At 38.1% G+C, this 8608-nt stretch overlaps 1 long non-coding RNA gene across 1 annotated transcript in view; it reads right to left on the reverse strand.

Annotated features, from left to right (window-relative positions):
- The window catches only part of LOC129411590 (uncharacterized), a 67498-nt gene extending 59756 nt beyond the window's left edge, over window positions 1-7742 (reverse strand). Inside the window, exon 1 of the long non-coding RNA XR_008633384.1 lies at window positions 7678-7742. This is a non-coding gene — a long non-coding RNA (uncharacterized LOC129411590). The remainder of the gene's footprint in view (window positions 1-7677) is intronic.
- Between the last annotated feature and the right edge of the window lie 866 nt (window positions 7743-8608).

Here is an 8608-nt window from a genome sequence, read left to right on the forward strand (position 1 = left end):
CTCTTGAATGTACAGCCCTTTGTGTTTCTCTCGGGTTACTGTCTCCCGATCACACGATGGAGGTTTTCCAAAAAGGGATTACCCACTCTAAATCTCCTTTTAGCACCTCCCTGAGAGCGGGCCGTGCGGTGCTATCGTCATGGCAGCAGATGACAACCTTGAACCTATAAACGCCTGACGAGATGGCTTTAAAAAGAGACCCTGGACTTGTGGCCTTTTCTCAACTGCTCCACTCTGAGATCCTGAAGTCCAGCTCAGCACATTCTGATGTTTAAGATGCTGCTCTCCATAAGGGCACCTATGGGATTCTTGGATTTATATTGCAAATGTGAAAAATGAATATAATGAAACAGAGATCAGTATTGTATTAAACCAATGGAGATTTTAAGATGCTAAACACACACACAAAAAAGTGATATATGATAAATGTATTTTCCAGCTCCTTACCCTTTTATTCATAGCAGGGCTGATGTTTGACAAAATCTTGCCGGATAAGATTTTGACGTTTGACCGTGAGCTTTGAAAAGCATGAGAAATTAAGACTTAAAACAAAGTAAGAGAAGATCTAAATAATATTGCAAATACATAATGCTACTTTAAATTGAGGTTTACCAATAAGAGCACACACCATACTGTTTTGTAAAATCAGTATGCACTGATATTATAAGACCAGTACAAAAAAAAAATCACACTGAAAATGTAAATATAGAGCTGGACAACATTTCATCCCATTAGGTCAATTACACTCATGTCCATAGTGTGCCTTAGTGTTTAGGTTTTGTTGATGAAAACTGTTGAGTGGACATCTAAACACAGGGAGGTCTGGTATAGCAGTGTACTGAGGAGAGGTGGGAGTTGAACTTGTGACCTTTGCCTGGGGCACGGGGCCCTGGGGTCGCCCTATCACCGAGCTGATCCACTGCAGCCTGCCAGGGCCTGAGAGCTGCTCCTCCCACTGAACAGACGCCACACAGACACTGCACGCACTACGAGCCTATGTACTGAAATATACACAGTTTACTTAGTTTGGAGAAATGTTAAAATGGTTACACTACAAGTACTACACATGAATTAGTCTTAATAAAACATAAAAAATACTTTTGGAATTAAAAAAAAAAAAAAAAAAAAAAAAAAAAAAGTTTTGTTTTTTTATTATTAACTATTTAATTAAGGGGTTAGGGTATTGTTACAAAGCCTGAATCATTCTTAATAAATTATTGGTTCATTATGAATTAAGTCTTCCTTCATACTTTATTAATGCTCATAAGGTTTAGTTATACTTAAGAGTTACTACTAAAAAAGTAATAATAATGTTGCAATACAGTAAGTCTATTGAACATATAATATTTAAGATAAGAGACCCTTTTTCCTTCCCACAATGGGTGAATCCCAGATGTTTTTAACGTGTGAGAATTGTATTGCTTTATTTCCCTCTATCATTCAACACTCTATTCTTGACTTTTAACATTTAATGTCAGGGAGATATTTAAGCATGTAGTTACTGTTGAGGGTTGATAAACTATTTGATAATCTATTTTCAATATTCAGTCACAATTTTGATACTCCTAATGTAAAAAATAAATAAATAAAAAATAAATAAATACAAAGCTACCCTTATTTAACTGCCTGTAATATAAAACCCTGCAATAGGGCCCTTTTACTCCCTCCCATGTAATAATTGTAGCCTGATTAATTTGTGAATTCATAATCACCTTTTTATCACAAGCTTAATATATTTGTCAAATAATGTCTGGGTGTTAGCCTGTGTGTGCAAAAGCTAATATGCTCCAATGGCTCTCGGATGGGTCCACAGCTCGAGCAGGGAACAAAGTGCGTTTCAATCACTGCTTTTAAATGGAGGTCGTCTGTCACATAATGCAGCGCTCACAACGGGATTTCCAACTATAACCTGTGGAGAATCGCACTAAAATTCCAGCTAAATACAAGCCAGGATGTAGTTATTATAATGAAATATGAAGAATAAAAGTGATCCATGTTTTGCAGTGTTAATCGTCACATATAACTTCAAAATGATCTCTATCTGTAGCAGTGATTTTTCATTGCTATATGAATAATACATCCTTTATTGTTTGGCTCCAAATATTATTCAGCCATAATGACTCACATTCGTCTTGTGTTATCTTATTAAATCTCTGCTGCACATAAATCTCATCACGGCACATCCGCAGCCAGCTCAGAATCTATATTGTGATTAAAATATTAATTAGAAAATTATTGGTGCAAAGCAATACAGTTTTAATAATTAGACTGATTTTTAGGATTAATTAAACCTTTCAGTGATTGATATGTCATTGGGTGATTTAACTTATTTAGTGAGTGCATAAAGAGATGACAGCTATGGGGGGAATCAACTAAACTAAATAATATGCAAATTATAAAATAAATGGTGACATGACTTTAGATAAATTGCACAGATCAACAAAAGATCACATTTGAATAAAAACAACTACTAGAAAAAAACTTTTAATTCTCAGAAAGAGTTGCGCTTATTTACACCTTTTGACATTTTAAATTTTATAAATTATGAACAAATTAATTGCAAACTATTCAGCAATTTCTATATTTTTTCAGTGTTTCTTCTGTCATGATCCAAACAGTTTCTAGCTGGGTTACACAGCCACACATTCCCCAGGCAGAGAAGACCACAACCACATTCACACACAGGGGAGAGAGGGGAGAGATGGAGAGGGGGGGAGCACATAGTTATCAAGGTGTCAGCACCCCCTGCTGGCTCTGAAAGCCCGGCCAGGACATGGTCCTATTGTTGTAACAACCACAAACCATGGATGTCCATACACTTGTATAAGCAATCCTATTTAGATCTGACTGCTTAATTTTTGCATTTATCTGAACTGAACTGTGACCACAAATCTACATTTTGGCTTTAGCTCATAGTTGCACAGGGCTCCGAGCCTCCAGGAGTCCCAACAGATGTAGGCAAAGCAGAGTGCCCTTCCAGGAATAATCTCTTCCATTTATCTGATTTTGATACACAAAAGAAAAAGGTCTATATCAGTCTAGTCTATATTAGTAAATATAATAAGTAATAATTCAGGTGCCACACTACCACTGTGATAAAGTATTAACAAAATGATGAGTGTGCTGGTGAACATGTGTTATCACTCTATGACTCATTAATACTGGTTTCACATTTGGTAGACAGGTCCTGATGAGCCAGTTTCTGTCAGATTCTAATCTGACAGGAGCCACATAGAGGCACACAAGTCAAATCCAGCAGTTTACACCTGAGCGGATGCACAGACAGAACTGTCAAAGAAATGAATCACACCCAATGACTCACTTAAGATAGTACACATGATCTCATTTAAGAACCCATACTCTATTCACAACAGCAAAGCAATATATTGTTTTAGAATGATTGCATCACACCCATAAGTTAAATATTTGAAACTTTCATTGTAAAATAATTTGCCACCATTTTGGTTTATGTTTACAGTCTAAACACTTCTTTAGGTTTACCTTTTGTGCCAGTCCCAATCCTGGACAAATGGTGCTGTAAACATTTGTAGTAGTTTTACTATACTATATGGTATTCATATAGACCCTTGAATGGAGGTCTAAAGGAAATGGTAATAAAACTTGAATGGTAAGCAGATTTTTCCTATATAAACAAAAGTAGCATAAATATGTTATCTCAAGATACCACTGATAGCACCCTTTAATTTACAATTCACACACCACCAACACATCTCTGGAGATTTGGAAGTTCCCAATGATACGAGCATATCAAGGTCTCCTGAATGTAAGAGCAAAGACAGCAGCAGCACATTACCATAACATTGTCATTTCCAGTGTATCTAATGTATGAGTGGAGGGTGACACTACAGGGGGCTGGGGTCCTGTTGTTAGCCCAGCGACAGGCCACTCTCTCTGGGCTATCAGCCTTCTAACAGTGACCCCCCCAGTGGAGCAGCGGGGCCGTTGTGTTGTTTCATTATCACAGAGGTCCACGTAGCTGGCCGAGGTGCCATCATTATCCATCAGGCTTAATGAGACTATCTGGCTGGCGTAAAGGTCAGGCAATTACTGTTGGTGCAGTATCCAGCCCAGGCAAGAAGGATAGAGCTGAAATAGATAGTACACAAATGCACAAGATGGCTCCAAGTTCCCCGTCAATGCATCACGTTAATGGAAATTTCATCTAAGACATTAAGGTATAGTTCGATTTGTTAGCTTGTATTACATTTTCAACAAAAGCCATGGCGAGATAGGATGTTTCACGTTATATACGCTTCTGTGCGAGTGTTTAGAAGTGATTTAGGTCTCAGAGGAAGCCACGTTCTGGTAAAACAGCTGGTGACATTTCAGTTCTCTGGATCATGTGGAGTATATGACAGGCCTGTAATTGGATCAGGCATGGGGACCTTTCACCTCTGGCATATGACATCATACAGAGGGGCGGGGCAAAAAAGTAGAAGCAAAAAAACCCCCCCAAAAAAAAAAAACAAAAAAAACAGCAGCTAGCAACGTTGTCTGGAAAATTTAACATATTCAAATTAAATACAGTTAGATTTAGTCCTATTTATATTAGAGATACTAGGGATACTCATTTGAGAAATAGGGGTCCCAGTTGTCTGATGTTTTGGTGAACATTTGGTAATGTTTGACCTTTTGACCCAGAAAAGGTTTATTTTTGTATAATAAAACCATACACATTACTAATAGCTGTTTAGTCCAACATTTAAAACCTTTTACAATCATTTACATACTTGTGTCTAACAGAGCTCAATAGTGACCGCCCACCTCCCTGTTTTTCGGAACAAAATTTCCCATTCATTTTTCTCATAGACATTCAAACAAAAAATGTAAATAAATAATAAAAGTTCAAAAGCTTGCTTGGAAATAACCTTCGGGGCCTTTTTGGACTCACCACAACCACGTTATGGATATTAGTTAACACATAGCTGCTTAGCCTCTGTGATGTTTTTGAACTCTTAATATTAGATTTTTTTGAAAAGTCTGTGGAAAAAATTTAAATTAAATGTATTCCCACAACCGGAGCGAGTGGTCACTGTTGAACTCCATATGGCAGCTAATGACATGCCAGTTGTGATTGGAGAACATTATGTTTAAAATTAGTAGTACCTAAAAAAATTAAGTGTACTGTATGTATAACTCTAACAAAGCCTTGTTGAAGTCCTTATTAGTCAAATTCTGCTTTGTTTTTACTATTTAGAAATCAATATGACCCACCTTTACAGTTTTAGGCACGAGAATGATGCCACCACCCTTCACAGCACTAAAAACTTTGATTAAAATAGCTCATGTATAGCTATTGTACTTGAACAAAAGTGTCTCGCCTGAGCTGCCACAGGCCAATCTCAGACAGGTTTATTCTCCTCTCTGAGCAGTGAGTTTGAGCCACCGGTTACACTGTTTTAACTGCTGGATTAATGGGGTGGCAAGAGGGGCCATAAATTGATAATATAACCACTGAACATACTTGCCAGGACAATTAAGATAATACAACTAGAATATAGAGGCCCACATGAATCGCGGCGGTAAAGAGCAGCGGCTGCCACAGCGATGCACGCCCTTGAGGCCTTTGGCTGCTAATGTCGGCCTGTGTTCCCCCAGATACCAGAGGCAATAAAGTCCCCACAATCACACACGACTGCTGGAGAGTAAAAGTGAATAAGAAAAATGTTAATATTGCATGTAATTTATCACACAAGCAGATTCCATTCACTTTTATGCATTATTAAAATGAATTAGGATCTCATGTCAAAAGATGTATAAGAAAATGTCTCTTTTACACCTCCCATAGTAATTTGTCCAATCAAAACACTGTCTACTGGGCCATCCGTGGTTTATAGCAGCGGGGCCTGACATTTCCAACACTATTACAGTGAGCGCAGTGTCCAAAGGTCAATAGTCTGATGTGTCATTAGCTATGCAGGGGACGATGCAGAGATGGAGAGAACTATACAGCAGCATCCAAAAGACATTTACTTCATTTTGTCCTTGTCTAATTTTAGACTGTTTAAAAGAATTATATGGATGCAGCGACAATTTCTCATGAGTAAAACGTGGTCAGATGTGGTTGCTCAATTGCAAAATGTTTTACATTTCACTGTGGATGTAGTTAAAGGTTGTGAGCTTTAAGCCATGTTATAATGCTGTTACCTCATCAAAAACATACCACAAGCTTTGTTTTATTTCTTTCACACAGTCCTTCATTATTAGTCTGTCTACACCTCCAAAGCTCAAAATGCTCTGTTCCACGTTGTGATGTCATGTAGTTGTAGTTTTCAGCTGCTACCGTTAACTTTAAGTTTAGTAAAGATAGGCAAATCCTGGGTTGATATTATCCAAATGAATCTAGGGAAGGTGTGTGGAGTTTAAAAATATAGTGGAGCACTTCCTGTATTACCACATGACATCATTAGGTGGAAAAGATTGTTTTCCATTTGACAGAAGAACTTAAATATGCAGGATTTGTGGTGCGAATGAAATAAGACACAACTGCAAATATGTTTTTGGCAAGTAAACCACATTATAACACAGATCAGAAAACAGCGTAATATGGAAGCTTTGAAGATGTGTTCAGTACAAGCAGAGAAACTCCAAGATACAGATTAGTTTTAGACTATAAAAGAAACACATACTGGGTCACTATTCAATTTGTTTACTGAAAATTACCCCTGTATTATTTAATTCTATAGCCATTTCACTCCCTTCAAGTTGTGCTACTGACCTCCCAAAATACCAGCACTAGAATGCACTCTTAACCAAAAAGCAGTTGACAGTCTCTCTTCTGGTAGAGAGAAAAAGAGAATTTCAGATATGAAGGCCTTAATCAAAGTGAAAGATTAGAGGGCAAAATCATTTACAAGCTGGCTATGCTTTTGTGTACACGCCTGTCTGCTCAGAGCACCTCCCCACTGCCTAACGAGCTCTCAGAGACGAGCAGCAAACAAAAACAAAGGTGTAATAATAAAGTGCCAGTGAAAAATGATGTGAAGTACACGTAATGAAGATAAAAAGAGCTAGTCCCAAGCCTAATGAAGACACATGCGTACATATCCCTCCACCACAATACTAATTACAAGCCAGGCGTCCATTAATAGCTCATGAAATATTAAGTCCCATTAGCTAATAAAAGCATAGTGCAAAAACCAAGTGACGCTCCGGTGCACTGTGAGCAGGTGAGGCACTGAGGAGGACGGTTTTATGGCTATGAGCAGACATGATAAAATGTCCTTTTTATTATTACAACTTCACTTATTGTTACTATGGAGCAGGCTAGCGGCCAGCCAATGTATTTGAGAGATATCATTGTACCATTATGTCTCAAAATAATGTTTCTAAAAATGGGGTTCTTTTAAATTTTGGACAATGTGCAGTCATCATTCAAGTTAATGTCATTTATAGTGGCTCGGTGATCTAAAACAGCCACTTACTTTTGTATTCAACCATTAAGTGAATGTTTATAGAGAATGGGAAATTTATCAAACACAACTGGCGCATTTTATAACTTCTTAAACTTTCTTTTAGCCCTTTAAGAATCACCACAGACTTGCAGAGATATGGATACTGACTTTGTATATTATATTTTACACAGATGCAGTACCTTAAACTTCCTTATGCAACCAATGTTCATTTATCCAAGTTTGGGACCACCAGTACACTGACCTTTTGCTTCTTCTGGCAGGATTTTCTTCAACTGCACAATCCCGAACATCTTGAGGGAGAAACCTAAAGGGGAAAAAAAAGGAAATACGTTTAGAACAAGGGAATTAATCATATGTGGTTGGGTCCTATAATGATCCCTGGACTCTGCACTATTATAATAAATGATCTATAAAAGACCCATTCCTTTTCTTGGCCTTCACTTCCAAGGCTTATTGCAAATGAAGAAGGAAAGACCTGTAGAGAATGAGATTGGCCAAGCGTTCCATTGATTTTCTTATTTAGTCCCTGCAGCCTGGCTTTAAGCAATGAGTTCTAATTCTGGCGGTGCATGATTAAGCCTTCTTGTGCTTAACGCTGCCCTGGTCAAGCTGAATGGTAAATGTGAACAAGATAAAGCCGTACAAACGTAAAGCCAACATGTAACTTTTTAGCCAAAAAACAGACAAAACAGAACAGACAAAAGCATGTGTGCAGGCGCAGGTGACATGTCCCTTCCAGAAAGTTACACAATTAAGAAAATTTTAAGAAAGAAAAGCATTAACTGGAGAACGGTAGCTCAGATTGGTCATTGCCATTGAAGGCCATCTGGTGTAAATCCTTGTCTAAATCATGACTGTGTTAGCAACCTTAAAAATGGACAATCACAACCAATGAAATTCTGCTTGATGATATTCGCAGAGGACTCACAACAATCTCTGTCTAATCTCATCCAGAAAACCACATCCAGGGTTCAAATTGTGCACAGTATGTAGGATCTAGTCTGGTTGTACTCTAGTGACCATGCTCTTCTGATAGCGCTAATGTCTGTTTCTGTGTGTGTGTGTGTGTGTGTGCGTGCGTGTATGTGTGTGTGTGTGCGCGTGTGTGCGGGGTGATGGTAGTGGGCTGCCCTGAATGGCACCTGTCAGCCTCTTGATTAACGAGGCCCTCT

The sequence above is a fragment of the Boleophthalmus pectinirostris genome, unplaced genomic scaffold (genome assembly GCF_026225935.1).
Source record: "Boleophthalmus pectinirostris isolate CB_2022bp ecotype Guang Dong unplaced genomic scaffold, ASM2622593v1 HiC_scaffold_5, whole genome shotgun sequence".
NCBI classification, from domain to species: domain Eukaryota; kingdom Metazoa; phylum Chordata; class Actinopteri; order Gobiiformes; family Gobiidae; genus Boleophthalmus; species Boleophthalmus pectinirostris.